Source organism: Pinus tabuliformis, chromosome 9 (assembly GCF_031772625.1).
Source record: "Pinus tabuliformis cultivar Carrire ecotype Pingquan chromosome 9, CPIR1, whole genome shotgun sequence".
Lineage (NCBI taxonomy): Eukaryota > Viridiplantae > Streptophyta > Pinopsida > Pinales > Pinaceae > Pinus > Pinus tabuliformis.
The window spans coordinates 1,415,554,255-1,415,572,869 of record NC_142307.1 but is presented as its reverse complement, the minus strand read 5'-3'; positions in this window follow the sequence as shown (position 1 = coordinate 1,415,572,869).

The following is an 18,615-nucleotide window of genomic DNA, read 5'->3' as shown; positions in this document are numbered from 1 at the left end:
CGACATCTGCAAGATTGAATGCGGGAACAAAGGACTTGATCTCAGGAGTAATGGTGACTGTAAAAGAACTGTTGGGCTTGTCTCGATGTTGAAAGAAATCCATCTATGATATCTGTGCACGTATTATAGAAATAAATGAAAAACAGAGAAGCCATGCGGAAGTACAGTCAAGCTTTGTGAGCTATGAGTAGGCATGAGGAGTCTCAATGGAGTGTGCGGGTGGTCTAAGATTAAATTCTCAGCATGGAGAGTCACACAGTGAGATGGTTAATTGAACGAAGCCCATTCTTAAGGTTTAATGTAGCGACAAAATTTGTAAAAGTGATGCAACACAAGAATGGAGTGTCATGCTAGGAGTATACTCTCGGGCAGTGTGGATGGCAACAGAGACAACATTGAGCTCATTATAGCACAGGAAAAAAAAAAATAATTTTCATTGAGCTACTAGGGGAATACAATATTGTTGTCTATGTGCTAAAGTGAGTTGAGCATATGCGTGAGAGTATTGAGTTGTGAGTGGAGCACATAGTGACAGAGAGATTGAAGCACCTGAGAGGAATTTGTTTGATAGTACAGCAAGAGTAGTGAGAGTGTTGTGTGGAGAATGACGAGGGTAGTGCTGAAGAGCAGTAAGTGAAGAGCCCTGGACAGTGAAGGCAAAGCGCAGATGAAGTGTTGCTGTGAGCAGCAGGAGGAGATCCATTGCAAGTGAGCACAAAACGCAGAATGAAGAAGTCAAATATGTGAACAGTAAATGTTTGGTATTTTACTTGTATTATTATATGCCTTTGTTTTCATTTTGAAAACTGTATGAAATAGTATAACAGTGGCAAGGGAAAATTTGTGCCTGCATACTGAAGAGGTTGGTGCATCTTGGCAAGTTAGTGCTTGCTAACCAAAGGCAGGTTGGTGCATACATACTAAATAGGTTGGTGCCTCTTGGCAAGTTGGTGTTTGCTAAACAAAGGGGGTCGGTGCTTCCTGTGAGTGGGTGCTCACAAAAAAACAAATGTAATTATGTGGGTGCTTAATTTACATCATAAACAAACAACAAATTGGTGTTTTTTATCTCTAGATTTTCAAATCAAAAACACAGTATCAAACATGTGTTTCTCATGTGATTGTTATTTGAATGCGTGTCTAAAATATTATTGATTCAAAATCTTGTGAATAAATACTCTCACACATGAAAAACATTAAAAAAAAAGGTGTACACATAGTAAGGAAAAAAAAAAAAAATCTCATATACAACAATTCCTTATTCCCAAAAAAAAAAAAAAATTCTATACTATCACATTATATGAAACCAAAACTAATGGCATGATATTTAAATATCATTTTTTGGGATAAAAATGGATCTCCTAGGGTGCAAAGCTACATACGAGCCTCATGCGAGTTGAAGCTTCACATATTTAATTTTCTTCTACCTTGTAACATTTTGACTTTTCCCATAAGTTGAATCCACATTGTAGAGAGATGTGGTAGTGATACTAAGTTGACCCACTTGCCATAAATTACGAAGCTATCATTGCACAACGTAGGGCTTAAGTGAGTGCATCATTGGTTAAGCATCATATCTCTAAGGGGAAAATGATTAATATTATCTTCTCTAGTTGGATAAATTTTTGTATATTGAAGTTTTGATGAAAAAAATATTTTTTAAAAGCATTTTTATTAATAAAAGTATTTAATTTGAACGTAAAATTTTAACCTTGGATAAGGATAATTAAATATATTTCGTAATTTATTTATTTTAAAATTAATTAATATAAAATTGGCAAAAAAAAATTCATTAGTAATTTTGAGTTATTAATTCTTTATATATAAAAAACAATTAGATTTATAAATATAATATAATTATAACAAGATATGTTAAAAAAATAATCATTTCATTGGAATAATTTGTCACATCATAATTTATAATATTCCGAAATCTTAGATTATATAAATTTATTTCTGTAGATTTTATTTCAGTTATATGCTAGTTTTGTTTGAATTTTATAAAATAACTAATGTAATAGAAGGTGAAGCTTATTCTCTTTTATCTTTGTTTCAATTATAAAAATGCATATACAAAGAAATGAGCATTCTTATGGAGTCACCTCTTAAAATTATGCCCTGCACAACTATTATAGAGTCTTCATCCTCCTCTATTATGTTCACAAAATAGCATTTGGGAAAACAAGGTATTCTATATGGGAAAAATACCTTCAGTAATCACTAACACAATTAGATCAAAGATCATAACATCAATATTTTTACATGGGTTAAATCCTCTAAGAGGGAAGCACTCCATGACCCCAACCAATGTAACCATTTCAAGAAATTTTATTAATGCAAAAGAAAATGTATACAAGAGAACTTCTCATGATTGATCATTGACAATGACTCTTCATGATTTTTAAATATAAATCATGGAACAACTAGGTGTTAAACCATGGATCAATAGCGAGTAGGATCGATGATAATATGAGTTGTCAAATCACAATGTATTTATCAATGATCTCTTAATGTAAATACATAATCACATTCGTATAGTTACACCTGGCCTGACATGGTATTAGAGCCAGCCCCCAATTTAGTGCTTCTGTACTACCTTATACAAATTTGTAGCTTTGCAATTGACCATTTCTGTCATTTCTCTGCGTATATTATTATTTTCAATCTATTGTTGATTATAGTTTAATTTTCTTGTTGGCTCTCCATTTTCCATTTCTATATCGACCACTAGCTCGACTGCTTCCGGAACTTCTTTCTCCCCGTTGAAACCCGCAGCCAAGAGGCAAAGCTCTACCATCTTCCCTCAGGTCGAGGCCTTCGATGTGTCTCTATGTGGTTGCTGCTTCTGTTGGGTTCGCTACAAATAAACCATATGAATTACAGTCTGGGTGTGATCAATAATGTTTAGAAGTTCTTGACACCTGAGAGGTGTTGACAGTGTGAAGGGTCGTATGTTTTTTATGGTGTGTTCTCCTGTGTTCAGGAGTGTTGTATGGTATTGAATTATGTGTGTTGCCCATAGTGGAAAACAACGATATGTTTATTAGGGCCGACATATGGTGAACAATATTCTGAATAACTTAGGTTAATGGTATGCGCGGGTGATATAAGGTATGCCTTGAATTTCATTAGAGTCATTTTAAAAGGAGGTATGTATATATTTTAATAAGAACCATGTCCCATTGTTGAGTGTTTAAAAAAAAAAAAGGCATATGGTATATGGTGTGAATGACACAATTAGATGGCATGGTTTGAATAATATATTTTTAAAAGGCTACATTACGATATAAAATACACATGGATATGGATAGTGGATGAATGGCATGAAGGGCATATGTTGAGTGGTAATATATTATGCATAAGATATTTAAATATATGGTACACTAAAAAGTGGAGTTTAGCCATTTATGTAATTAAATCAATCTTTTACTTAAAGAAGATATCAAATAAGAAATCTTCAAATAAGATTGCATTATTTTGGAAATCAAATTAACATAGCTTTTTTTTATGATGCATTTACTAATATCTATAATGGAAGTAGTTTGTTTTGTTTGTTTTTTGTTTCTGGAAAAGAGAATTATATTGAATAGTCTCGGAAGATAAAACACACTTTTATTTTTAATGAGTCGTGGAAAGGAGTTTGTGAAGGAGAAGGAGATAATGCACCTGAAAATACTACTTTAGATAAGGAACTTGAGCTTTCCATATGGGAAAACAAGAACGATAAGGCCTATGCCTTGATTGCGGCATCCTTAAATGCATAGGTGAGTTGCCATATTTCTCCATTTTCAAATGCCTTTGAAGCCTTAAAGAAGTTGAAGTTGTATGGCTCACACTATGACAGGGAACAATGATAACTACCTTGCATCCATAAAGAAAGAACTAAGGAAACGCTTTGAAATGACAGATTTGGGCTATGTTCACTACTACCTTGGTATTGAAGTAACCCAACATCCGAAGTTTATATTCCTCCCTTAGAAGAAGTACATTGGAGATATGTTGAATAGGTTCTACATGGATGAGTGAAATCCTTTGACTACTCCAATGGAATAGAACTTAAACCTCATATCCACTGAAGGAAAATAATTTTGAGGATGCAACAAAGTATAAACAACACGTAGGAAGTCTCAACTAAGTGACTACTACTAGATTAGACATTTCATTTGCTATTGGAATCCTCTCCAAGTTTATGAAAAAGCCTTGTGAGGGTCATTGGTCTGTTGCAAAAAGAGTTCTAAAGTATTTGAAGGGAACTGAAGGCTTTGGACTCAAGTATACACAAGTGGGTAACTTCAACTTGATTGGATACTCTGTTTCAGATTTTGATGGAGATAAACAAACTGGAGTATCTACTTCAGGTTATGTTATGAGTCTTGGATAAGGAGTTGTCTCTTCGAGGTCACACAAATAGTCAATTCCAACATATTCCATAGCTGAGGCAGAATATGTGGCAATAGCTAAAGCAACAAAGGAAATTGTGTGGCTCAGGAATTTTTTTGAAGATTTGCAGGAGAAACAAGTAAATTCAACTCCTCTTTTGATTGACAACACTTCTGCAATAAATTTGGCCAATAACACAAAGTTCCATGATCGAAAGAAGCAGATCAATACAAAAAACCATCTGATTCGACATCATGTTGAGGCCAAAAGAATCCACCTATGACATTGCTCCACAAATGAGCAGATTGTAGACATCTTCACCAAAGCGATTGGGAGGGAAAAGTTTGAAAGATTCAGAATGATGATTAGACTCACCAATATCCCTTCAAATTAAGGGGGGGAATGTTGACACCTAATATTTGGGATTAGGAGAATTATGTAAATATTGTAAATACAATAATAAGGAAGGTGAAGAGACTGGAATTTGAATTCCAAGAGTCTCCCTTCAATGTATTTATCAATGATTTCTTAATGCAAATACACAATCAGATTTTGGAGTTACTCCTGGCCTGACATTCATAAACTCATAACATAGATTGGAGTTTATAAAGTTTGCTTTTGTAAGATACTTTGTGAAAATATTTGCAACTTAATCATCTATGGGGAAAAATAGAATTTCGACAACTTGATCATGAATGAGCTTTCTAATGAAGTGATTTGTAAATCAGGTGTTTGTCATGATGATGTTGAATTGGATATTTGGCAAGCATGATGACACTCTAATTATCACACCAAAGGGTGGTCAAATGCTACTACTAGAATCCAAACTCTCAAAGCCACGAGACTTCTTGAATTGTATTAACTATTATTCAATTCTTAAAATCCTAAGTGACAAGTCCATAACCAAAATTCAAAAAATAACCTGTAGTAAATTCTAATTTTCAAGGTTTCTAACCTGATGAGAATCAACTAAACTAATGAAAAAAGGAGTCCCTCCTAAGCTATAATGTATCCCAAACTAAACTATACCTTGGATATATCATAGTGTCCTTTTTGTTGCTTTGTAATGACTTTCATGGCATGTTTGAAGATATCAAGAAACAAGACCAATAGAAAAGGAAATATCAAGATGAGTATGAGTCAAATATAAGAGGCTACCAACTAATTGGTTGTACAAAGTGGCACTAACTTCGGGTGTAGTGTAGGTGGTAACAAGTTTGACTATAGACTAAACGGGGTTGGCTTACAATCTTCCATGTGAAAGAAACAAATAAGGTCATATGCATACTTATATTGCGAAGGCGAGAAGGAGGAAGTGGATTTTCATCTTCACTATGATCATCTAAAGGGGGAACTAGAATAGGAACATCAAGTGGCATAAACGGTGAAGATGGAACAAACATCAAATTAGGCTCGTAGGACAAGAGATTTTCATCAAATTTAACATATTTTGGAATGATTATTCCATAGGAATGAGCTGTGAAGAAATCTATAACCTTTAACATCTTCAAAGTATCCAAAAAAAATACACTTCTCACTCTATAGTTATAAGGATTTCCTTTCTCATCAAGAATGTGAACCCATGTGTTGTAGCAGCTGCACCACCCTCCAAAATTTTGGCCTGCATCCAAATTTTAGAGCTTTCCTTGGTTTTTCCCCTTGATGGTCACAAACACTCGGGCTCATCCCATGAGCTCTTGTCGAGTCTTCACACCCTTTTTCGTGATTGACCACCGATCACCTTTCGGCATGTTGATCGCTATGTCATGCTTGCGAGTTTGTTCAGACATTTTTGAAGGTTTGTCTTTATGTGCATGAATTGTTTTCACTCTGTCTACATCGATCACACTCGCACATGAAGTTGTAAGAATTGTTACGCAAGTGTTGTCATGGTCGTTTGAAGACATATCTCAATTGTCGCACTTGTCGCTCTTAACCTTTGAGTCAGTCTCACTGAGCACATGTTTGTCTTGTTGGTTTGAGGTGACTTGTCGTTGAGTCATGCTAAGTGTTTGATCACATTGTCATGTATGAACAAGTACACTTGCTTTCACACTTAGTCATTTTCGTGAAAATCAGTCGACCGGACAACCCTCCTTCAACCAGACCCTGATCTCAGTGAGCTTGCATTGCTGACCAAAACTGCGCAGATCTTGAGGCTATCCTTTGGGCAGCCTGCACTGCACAATTCTGGAAATCAGTCAGTTGACTGTCTCCCAAAACTGTGTAGAAGTTGTCGCAGAACCTAATCCAATCTATGCTTCCTGCAAGATCTCCCATCAAGCCTCCCGTTGGTCAACTGGAAAGATTCACTTGAGCTGTGACCCAGGGCTTCACTGATCTCTAAAACTATGCATAACTTATCAAACCTGACGGCCTTGCAATGCTTGCAGAAAATGTGCAGACATGTGGGATAGGCCTCTGCTACCTATCACTGCACTATCCTAGGAAATTGTGTAGATCTGCTAGGTAGGCTTCACTGCTAGCCTTCCCTCTCATCAGCCCAAAAATTTCTCGGAGTTGTTTGTCACCTCCCCTTCTGCCCTGCTCTACAATCAACGAGGAAATTGCGCATATCTGACAAGCGGGTTTCCCTACTGGCCCACTCTGCTCTCACTCAGAAAATTGCGCAGATCTGTTTGTCACCTTCCCTTCTGTCGTGCTCTGCAATCAACCTAGAAATTGCGTAGTTATGTCTGGGCCCAAACTGTTTCCAGGAATTGCGTAATTTTGACCAGCAGCTTCTGCCGCTTGATCCTGTCCTCCTCTTGAAAATTGTGTAGATTTTTCTGCTAGTGCCTCCTCCTACCTGCACTGTCTTCCTCAGAGAATCTGCGCAAATCCTAGCTGGATGACCTGCCAAGTGCTCCCCTTGAAAATTGCGCAGATTGGTCCAACAATTCCTCGACACCTTGCTTGGCTTTCCTCCTGGAAACTGCACAATTTTGCCTCCCAGCTGGGTTTTTCCATGCAACTATCACTGCTTTCTTGGATTACGCAAATCTGCCTCCTAGTGACATCTGTGCATTTTTTCCGTACAGTGCTTTGGAGCCTCGCACCCTGGCCTGAGTTGTTCTCTGCGCAGTTTCAGTTCCTTGTCCCTCTCCCGGTCACTTGCACCGAAACAGAAAATAATGCCTCATGTTAGACAAGGAGAATTTTGGATTTGATGTTGTCTTGTCATGAGTGATTGCAGAAATAGGTACATTGATGAAACATGGCATGACGACGAATGGGATGGAGAAGGAGCGCATGCTAGAATACTTGCTCACAGTCGAATGAATGCACAAAGCACATTGAGAAGCGAGCGAAAGGGACACATACATATGCACCATCAACTAAAGACCAAGGCCATCGAAGACCCTATGCACTTTTCCATGCAGAGGTGAACACATGTTACACCGAGAGCATACCATCACTTAGTAGCACAACAGCTCGACATGGACACCACAGTCAGCAAGTACATGTTGGCAGTGTAATGTCGAGTTGTGTCATGAGTTGTCTCGACCACATCATTACTATGGGCCATACTTGTTGTAATCAATGTAATGTAAAGTGGAATTCCAAGAGACCCACATATGAATTTGAAGAGTCATGTAAAGTCGAAAAGTCATTAGAATTCAAACAGTCATGAGGGAAGTCAAAGAGTCACAAGGGTCAGTTATTCCCCCTTGCCTATACATACCCCCTCATTGTATGAGCAAAGGACTTTTCATCTTGGCTCCTCCTGCATAGCCTTGAGATTTTGTAGTCTATTCTTTGAGGAGCGAGCAGTGGCTCCAACGTCCCACTACTGGGACTAGTGATGTATGGTGTATAGATGTGTCTTGGACCTTTTTCTTAATTCAAAAGTATATCTTAGGCCAACACGTTTTCACGCATGTTTTGTATCCATTTGTAAGACTATTATTTAAATGTTTGTAATGCATGTTTACTTAACTTGTAATAAGATAGTTAAACTACTTCGGTTATTGTGGTACTCATATTGTTGAAGTGTTGTATTATTTATCGATGTTGGCTCGTCCATGTGGAGTACTCCTCCGGACACTAGACAGACCGTCTTTGTGTTTTCTTGGTTTTAACGATTTTCATCCCAGTGTGGACTACTCCACTGGATGGTGTACGTGTTTTCCCTTGAAATTTGGTTTTCACAACAGCCGCATCCGCTGTGGACTATTCCATGGGATGCTGGACAAACCTTTGTTGTTGTTCGCATGTGTTTCTTCTTGGGTTGGGACTATTCCCTCTCATCAAGAGGCTCACTTTACTTACCCCTTTTGACTAGTAAGAGAACTTAGACACAGAGTTATATTAAGTACTCACCAGGCACACTCACCCCGCTTCCTTGAATTTACAAGCATAACAATCTCATGTTCTGAACATCAAGAGCTAAGGAAAATATCTAAGATAATGGTAACCGGACCATCGTACTGAATGGGACTCCTACACCAAATGATGTGAGGTCTAGTTGGGACTTCATACAGGGGAGATACCATGAATGTTGGTGGGTCCTGTTAGTGTCAGTCTTTCCAGCCTTCCTCCAGTGATCAAATATGCTCTTACAAAGTGGTCTCAGAGTGTCAAGGTCAAATTTTGTCATTTCAAAGGGTTTTCAAGCAAAATTTGGTCACTAGGCATTAGGTCTAGGGTTTGCCTTAACTCCTAAAGTTGTCAAAATGTTGGTCCATGTCACCATTCAGCTGAGTCTATCATCATTCATAGGGTTTTCATTGTCATGTCAGTGTCTAATGAGTCATTTTACATCTTGTTCATGCTTCAGTTGTGCCTTGGCAAGGTCATTTCCCTCTCCTAGGGTTTTGAAAGCCAATTTCTCTTGGACGGTCAAATCATCGGCAAAACTTGTTTCCTGATGTTCATACACCTTCCCCTATCCTTAAAGTACCTTATAAAACACTTCCCATCCCTTAGATCCGCCAAATTCCTCATTTTTGCACAAACCCTAGTTTCTAGATACAACCTGGCAATTTTCTAGGTTGGGCCTGTGTTTTGCCCTTTTGGACCCCTTCCCCTCGCTCAATCTCTGAGATTCCACTTTCCCCTACTTCCTAACATCCCTCCCTACTTTCAAAAGTTTCCCCAAGAATTTAGAAGCCCCCTATCCCCTTCATTTCGCTCCATTTCGACAAAATTCCTTGTTTCACACATCGGGACAAGTCGCACTCAAATGATGTTACAGAGAAATAAAAGATGAATTTTGGAAAACTGAGAGAGGTTTTTGTCAAAAACATGCCAAAGAAGAAAAACCTCCTTCACTTTTTGCACAGGTGTCATGGTTTTAGAGAAATGTCAAAATTACAATCGCCGGATCCAAGGCGGTTGGCCAAGGCACAAAAAAGGAGAAAGAGGCCTGATCCCCTCCATATCTTGGCTGAGGCCTCATTGAAAGATCATGACACTCAATAGCATAGCCACAGCTCAAATCCCAAAATTTTTTAAGAATTTTGGGTAATTTTGGCATTTTTTGGTAATTTACAGGTTTTGGCTCCTCAACGGGTCTCACCCTCGATGAGACCCTTTGTCATGGCAGCTCCTTTTTGCAAAAACTCAGCATTTCTAGATTTTTCATGCAAAGTTACATATGCCTATGGATGGACTTGAGTTTTTATGGAGTTTTGGGCCTCCAAAAGGTCAAAATACATGCAAAATTTGACTTTCTGCCCCTTTTTTGAGTTGCAGAAACCAGTCTTGGGAGAATTAAGTTTTGACAGGGCAAATGACCTCCAAATCCGAAAATTCCAGTTGGGTTGGAAAGTAGACTCATAGACCTTTCCAACGAGCTATCCTGCACCCAATTCTGACACCTAAAAGTGCCTCAAACAGATCTCCAAAGGTGTGCGACCCGTTGAGCAGATTTTGCCAGAATTGACTTGTTCAGCCCAGAAAACGCAGATTTGACTCTTTTTGACTTTTTGAGGTTAATGATGGTCCTCTTGGATGTAATTGTGATACTACTTTTACTCTTGTTTAACACTTCTAGAAGATTCATTTATGTAAAGGGTAAAAATTGAATGTATGAATTGGTTTCCTAGCTTATAGAGGCAAGTTGTTTTGACTGCCTAGATTTTAGTGCTCAGTTTAGAATTAGTTGAAACAGCTCCTAGAAGGATGAGCTCGACCCCTAGAGGCAAGGGAAGAGGTTGGCTTTCCTATATTATGTATTTTCTTAATCATTTTCAGAGGTTGGAAGGTTGGACTCTTGAGGGAGAAGCTATCATTGTATTATTCACTGTATCTCTGCAATTTTTGGCTAAGGAAGACCAGGGTTTTGCAGTCATCTTTTGGATTCTTGTGGACTCATGTGTTTATGGTGTGTTTCTAAATGTTCTTGTAAGCTTTGTTATGTGATTCATTTCCTTTCTTTGCTTCTGCTTATTGAACAAATGAAGTGTTAAAGTATGAATTCATGCTAGCCATGCTCTGCTTTTAAATTTGTTTAATTTCAATGTTTTCTACTGTCTAAAGGGAATTCAAAGTCATTGTTTGCTCTCTTTAGCTCCTCATCCTTCATTCCTGATCATCCATCTCAAGTTAAGGCATCAATACTGTTTCCTACCTCGCCCCAAGGAACCCCCTGCAGAAACTGTGTCCAATCCCCGCACCCAAAATTGCCCTCTTCTCAATTTGCCACCAAAAACCCAAAAACCCCAAATCAATCTTTCTGATCAGTTTACTAGCCTAATATCAGTGTTACCTAGTTGGTCATCTCATCCCATTGCAGATCTACCGAGATTGACCGGAGAGAGCCTTCTCCTGCCCCGTAGGGCTAGCTACGAGGCTAAATGGTTTGATGTGGCCTTGAGGTTTGCCTTTCTCAGCCTGAGGTGAAATTTCAAGCGCTAACAGGTCCAACACCATCAACATTTCCAGTGCTAGAAGGAGGTCCACTAGTTGTTTATGGTTGAATGTCCTCTCAACCCCACATATCCATCTTCTGGTCAAGGCAGTAACACAAACTCCCTCTCTCCCATGTGCATCTCTGAAGTTGGGTACTCACCTCCCAGACCCAAACAAGAAATTTCATAGCATCACCTTCGCTTTGTTTCTCCCAGCACCAAACAGTCTGCCAAAGTTGTTGGACTGATCCCAGGGGTACACAATCTTCCCTCTTCGCAGAGAAAGGAAAAGACTACACCCACGTGACTGTTAGTCTTATATGTTGAAGAAGTAATCCTCGCCACTCTTGAAGAGCTAGAAGAAGCTGTTGAGAATAAAGAGGAACCTCCTATTTTCCTACAAGGAGAAGAAGTTAATAACCGCTCTTGGGCTCAAGTTCCAGCGAAGGGGAAGGCAGTGGACGAGGTAGAGGCAGAGATGAACCAATAGATTAAGAGGTTGTACTGTCTGATTCAGAAGAAGAGGAGGAGTAAGAAGAAGAAGACAATATGGCTAATCAAAATCTAGAATGGATGACACAGGGCCCATTGACACTCTAAGGTGCCTTGTACAAGATGCCAAGGCACGCAAAGAAGTTGTTAACGAAGTATGACACTGACAGAGAAATGAAGGCAGAAGACCATCTAGACATGTTCTACCTATATCTGCAGACACTCGAGGTACATTACGATGATGTTGCATGTACACTATTTCCATGTACCTTGGATGGCAGAGTAGTTGTATCGTACCACAACCTTCCTGTCAACTCCATTCAGAACTGGGGGTGTTCAAAAGAATATTCCTTGAGAAATTTGCTGATGACAAAACCCCCACCCTGTTGTTGAAAGAATTGGGTAGTCTTAAGATGGAACCAAAAGAGAAAGTGAAAGACTTTATCCAGAGGTGTAACCGTATCTTGAACAAGTTCACTGCAGACACTAAACCTCATGACTCCATCACAATCGACTACTACACGTCCGCACTGTCGAACAACATTGCACAGTTCATCAAGCGAGCTGCGAAACCAACAATTTTCAAAAATTTCCAAGAAGCAATTGATGTGGAGAAATACTTGCATGCGATTGGAGTCATTGTAGATGATGAACCACCTAAGGACTCCAAGACAGCGGAAGGAGGCCTTAGACTATTGTGAGTAAGGTAAAGGAAAAGGAAACAAGTGAAATTGAGACCCTTACTTGTCTCCTCAAGTCCTTGACAACTAAAGTAGCATAACTCAAGCAACAGATAGCTGATACAGTAGTGAGAAACAAACCCTCTGGTTTTGTGCGTAGGAAGAATGTGACATCAGGTAGCAGCAATAGTCACCCGGCTAAATCTGTGCATAGTTCAAATGTTGTGTTCCAAACAGAACTGATTTTGAAGGATAACTTCTGTGAGTTCCACCAAGCATGACATTCAAGGATGAATGATCATTTTAACGCCAGTGAGCAGGTTCAGCTGGAAGATGAAGATGATGAAGAGGATGTTACATCTGATGAAGCTCCAAGTTCTAGGCATGTGGTTAACATGTATTAGTGTCTAAATGTTGCCCATAAGAAAACAACAACCGAGAAGGAGCCCCCAAACAGAATGTTCGATACAACTTGAGAAGTTAAGGGGCTCCTACTGTGATTGAGATACCGAAATAGAAATTCAAGAAAATTCTCAGAAAAGTTGATCCACTGGCATCTTTAACACAGAAAACACAAAGCAAGTTTGGAAAGAAAACTCCAATGAAAGATATGTCCATGAGTAGCACACTTCAAAACACTCCACCAGATGGTACAAACACAAGTCTTCCCCTGGAAAACTCGGTGAGTCTTCCCACTTTAGATTACAATATTGTTGAAGACATGAAGAAGACATGTGCGTACATCTCTCTGTACAAGCTTACCAAACTCATGGGTCAATGGGATATTCTTTTGCGTGCACTGGGGAAAAACTACATAGACAATGTTGCCTCTTCCAGCAAGGGACCAAGTAAGTATCTTGGATCACTCGCATCTATACTCAACACGCTTCACATGGAAGAAGAAAACTCACTCTACCCACCATTTTTGTTATCATTCAAAATTTTCAACTTGAATGTCCACAACTATTTGGTTGACTCTGGCGCATCAGCCAATGTCATGCCACTATTCATTGCTAAACATATCAATGTGTAATGGATTAGTATAACCACGCAAATCATCCAACTTGATCGAACATGTGTACCATCCATTGGTGAACTCCAAGATGTGATCATTCGGTTATCGTCTGATGGACGAGTTCAGTAGTGCATCAACATTGTGATCATGGACACCCCGGAAGAATATGGCTTACTGCTCAGCAGAGACTGGTCCAACAAGTTGCAAGGATATTTGTCTATAGACTGGTCACACTTATGGCTTCCGTACCAGGGCATAAACAACCATATTTGAGTGTTTTTTGAGAGGTATATGAAACAAAACATTACTCACTTGAATGGTTAGAATGAACAGTTGTCTTTCACAAAACTTTTGTTCGACAATTGATTTCTGGAAACACATCTAGGGTGTTATCTTGCACAGTCAAGCACCTCCCCACCAGATACACAGTTGAGTCTCCTTCCTTGCCCAACTGGTGAAAATGAAACTCATACAATACTTTATAACAATTGTTGCAGTAGTATTAGTAGTACTAGCACGACAAGTGGTCCTTGTACATACAACTTGTGGACCTTGTATTTTGATGGATCTAAAACACAGGACGGCTATGGAGCCATGTGTGTTTCCCAAGGAAAATAAAACATTTAGTCTCAAGCCGCTTGGAGTTCAAATGCACAAACAACAATGCTGAATATGAAGCACTCGTCTTAGGTTTGCACAAAGTCCTCAGCCTCGATGTTTCTATGCTGAAAATGATAGGTGATTCAAAGATTATGGTATGATAGGTACGTAATACCATACATTGTGTCGCACCTTGTCTCAAGAGTTACCAACAAGAGGTATGGAAACTTATTTCTAATTTTCAATCTTTTAATATCATATATGTACCAAGAATGTGCAATGCAGCTACAGAAGCTCTGGAAAATGTATTTGTTAGGATGGCACCGCTAAGGGATAGATTTACTATTGAAATTTTTTATAAGCCATATATCCCTGAAAATATCACTAATTTGTGTGTTTTTTATGATGATGAATAGATACTGCATTTCATGGCCAACGCTGACGTCTTCAAAGACACAGCGATAGATGAAGACATGCACGAGCAATCTCTGCAAGACACAACTGATGACAACAAAGGAAACCCCATTCCCAAGGGTGTGGTTTCACTTGAGAAACTATATGACTTGCAAAGCCACTTCAAAGGGCCTAGGAACACTAAAACCCACAGTTCTAGACTGATGCATGAACAAATTGACTTGGGAATAGAAAGAGATCCGAAGGTCATAAATCTCAGTACGTGTTGCACCTCAAATGAGTAGCAAGCCTTTGTTCGCCTGTTCATACAGTAACGTGATGTATTCATGTGGACATACGATGACTTGAAAACATATGACACACGAATAATCCAACACATCATTCCTATCAAAGAAGGGGTCAAGTCGTTTCAACAGAAACTCAGAAAATTCCATCCGTCACTTGAACCCCTCATACAGAAAGAATTGACTAAGTTGTTGGATGCTCGGATCATATACAAGGTTCGTCATTCTACTTGGGTTTCAAACTTAGTTCCTGTAAGGAAGAAGTCTGGGGAGATCTGCCTGTGTGTAGATTTATGAAATCTTAATAGGGCCTCGGACAAAGATAACTACCCTGTGCTGTCTATGGAGCACATATTGTAGACAGTATCTGGAGCTGAAATGTTCTCCCTCCTTGAAGTATTTTTCGGATATAACCAGGTTCTGGTAGCAGAACTTGATAGAATTATGACTAAATTATGTACCAAATGGGGCACGTTTGCGTACTGAAGAATTCCATTTGGGTTGGTAAATGCGGGCGCAAATTTTCAGCATGCTATGGACATCGCCTTCCGTGGTCTCACCAAACAGAGCATGGTGGTCTACCTTGATGATGTGACAATCTTTTCTAGAAAGTGGTCAGACCACCTGTGCCATCTTAAGAAGACATTTGAGCGATGTCGAAAGTACGGGATATCCTTGAATCCCAAGAGGAGCGTCTTTGCAGTGTTTGAGGGGAACCTCCTTGGGCATATCATCGCCAAGAGTGAGATCAAGGTTGATCCGGACCGAGTTTGGACTACCATGCAGATTCCTCACCTAGTCAACAAGAAATCTATGCAGTCCTTCTTGGGGAAGATCAACTTCCTCTGGAAGGTCATCTCAAATTATGTGCACCTATCCAAGATGTGATCAAGAAGGATGTAATCTACAGTTGGGGGAATAAGGAAAAGGATGTGTTCACCCATATCAAGTAGGAAATAGCAGATGCACTTGTGCTGTACAACCCAGATTTCACCAAATATTTCTTGCTTTATACACTCGCTTTTGACAATTCACTCATTATAGTGCTCACACATAAGGATGAGATGAACAAAGAATGCCCCATCTCCTTCATGAGCGCGAGCATGCAGGGACCCGAGATCAACTATCCCACCGTGGATAAACAAACATATGTTGTATATAAGGTGGTGAAACATTTCAGACCCTACCTGCTAAAAGACCATTGCACAGTCTTTGTGCCACACCCAACAGTCAGAGCACTGCTCATTCAACAAGAGTTGGGTGAAAGACATGCAAACTAGATGACAGGACTGCAAGAGTATGATCTTGATATCAAGCCAGTTCACACTATCAAGGGTCATGGTCTCTGCAAACTTGCAGCAAAAGCAGTACACACGCAAGAGGAAGAAGAAGAGCTCGTCGGTTGGGAGCAAGAAATCGACATGTACAATATAGAGCGAGCACTACCCACTTCACACAGAAACTCTTGGTATGAAGAAGTGATCCAGTACCTTGAGCAAGGCACCATGCCCTCTCACTTTTCCATGTGACAAAAGAGAGATCTTCACCTCAAAGCCTTATCTTACTAGTTGGTGCATGAAGTGATTTACAAAAAGCACAACAATGGAATTTTTCTCAAGTGCTTGGAGGCACAAGATTCAGAGACAGTATTATGTGACATGCATGACGGACCAACCGGAGGTCACTTTGCGGATAACACAATTGCGCATAAAGTCATGAGAGTTAGTTTCTACTGGCCCATATTGTTTAAAGATGCACAAGATTTTGCCCGCAAGTGCCCAATCTATCAGCGATGCACCGACAGAACTCGAAGGTTAGCAGCTCTGCGGCAGCTTGTTGGAGTGGATGAACCATTCCAACAGTGGGGCTTAGACATAATTGGGTAAATCTCCTCGCATTCATAAAAGTAGCATCGCTACATTTTGACTACTACATATTACTTCACACAGTGGATGGAAGCAGTTCTGCTTAAACAAGTGAACGACCAGGAAGTCATCAACTTCATTTAGTAGAACATCATCTCATGGTTTGGTGTTCCGGTATCACTATTTTTTGACAATGCAACTTCTCTTCATTGAAACTGTATGATTTTGCATTGCAATATGGTATTGTGCTTAAACATTCGGTGAACTACTATCTGCAGGGAAATGGTCTTGTTGAATCGACAAACAAGAATCTCATTCGCATCATAAAAAATACCATTTACTCTGAGCAGCGAAATTAGAATTCCGCTAAGGTGAATGCACTTTTGGTTGACCGAGTTACACCCAAGCCCTCTCCGAAAAAATCTCCATACTTCCCTGTATACGTGAAAGAAGCCATCCTTCCACCCAATATCTACTTGCTTGCTCTCTAGTTATCCCAAGAATCTCGAGGCAAGCTGTGTCTATTAATTTAGTGTAGGATGGAAACATTATATAAGTTACAAGAAGAACAGATGAAAGTAAAAGAAAAATTTTCACTCCATCAGAACCGTATCAAGAGATGGTTTGATCGTAAGTCTGCAGGGAATACTAGCTTCACTGTGAGTGACTTAGCCTTGAAGTGGGATAAACCCCACAAAGACAAAGGAAAACATACGAAGTTCCAGTCCCTGTGAATTGGTCAGTACACGGTTCACAAAAAAATTGGCCAACACACGTATCTCTTGCAATCACTCGATAGGAGGATTGACAACCTTACTGTCAATGGGCAATATTTAAAGTGTTATTTTCAATGATTTGGGGCTGCACCCTGCCTATGTACATATCATGCTTATTGTTGCTCTATTGCTTTGCTTTGATTTGTTTTGGTTTTCTTGTCATTTTTGTTTTGTAAATAAGTGTTGTCCTATATTATGTTTTGGCTTTTGAATAAGTATGTGGCTGAGTTTAAAGATTCTTGTGACACTGCAGCACTTGGCCAGTCCTGTGTATGTCTTCTTTGTGTTTGGTTGTAACTTTTGGACGATGAAGCCTAAATGAAAAATATGATCCATCTGTAAGGGAAGCTTTGGTCAAACCATGAACTTGTGTTGAAACTGGGAAACCCCATGTATATACTCAGTCTTATACTTTGTGTGTTCAAGCTTAATCCAACTAGTAGAAATGGAGAAGGGGAAAAATCTAAATGAGAAAACCTAACTCAAAGGTCTTACATTCTTCTATGAAGGAACAACCTATTCTGCTCTCAATAAGTCAGGATCCCTCTTCTGCACCAAAAATAAATAAGTGCCTAAGAACAATCCTATTTCAAAAAAATATAAAGGCGAAAGAAGAGAAAGGCTTCCTGCGCAGAGAGGTGAAGCACGCAACTCCACTGGGGTACTAACTAGGCTCGCCGACAGTGGAGCAATGCTTGTGTTCCTGTGTGACTCTGTCGGGGTACTGTAAAAGCTTGCTGGTAGCAAAGAAACATTAGAGATGAAAACTTATACTCTGCAAATATTAATCTTGCGAACTAAACTACCCTTTTTGATTTTGAAACACTGTGATCTAGCTGAAAATTTTGTTGTGTTTGACTGAGTTGGTACAAGGTGAACCACGTCTGTCCATGGGGTAAGTGGGGAAGCCAAAGTAACCTACACAATGAACCAATACTTCGTGAAAGGCCAAGACCCTGTGCTGCAAATGAACCAAAACAAATAAGCTGGTATTCAACTAGTGTGTCACCAAGTGTTGTAGCGGTTGCAACACCCTCCAAAATTTTGACTTGCATCCAAATTTTAGAGCCTTCCTTGGTTTTTCCCCTTGTTGGTCACAAACACTTGGGCTCATCCCATGAGATCTTGTCGAGTATTCACACCCTTTTTCTTGATTGACCACCAGTCGACTTTTTGCATGTTGATCATTATGTTATGCGTGCGAGTTTGTTCTGGTATTTTTGAAGGTTTATCTTTGTGTGCATGAATTGTTTTC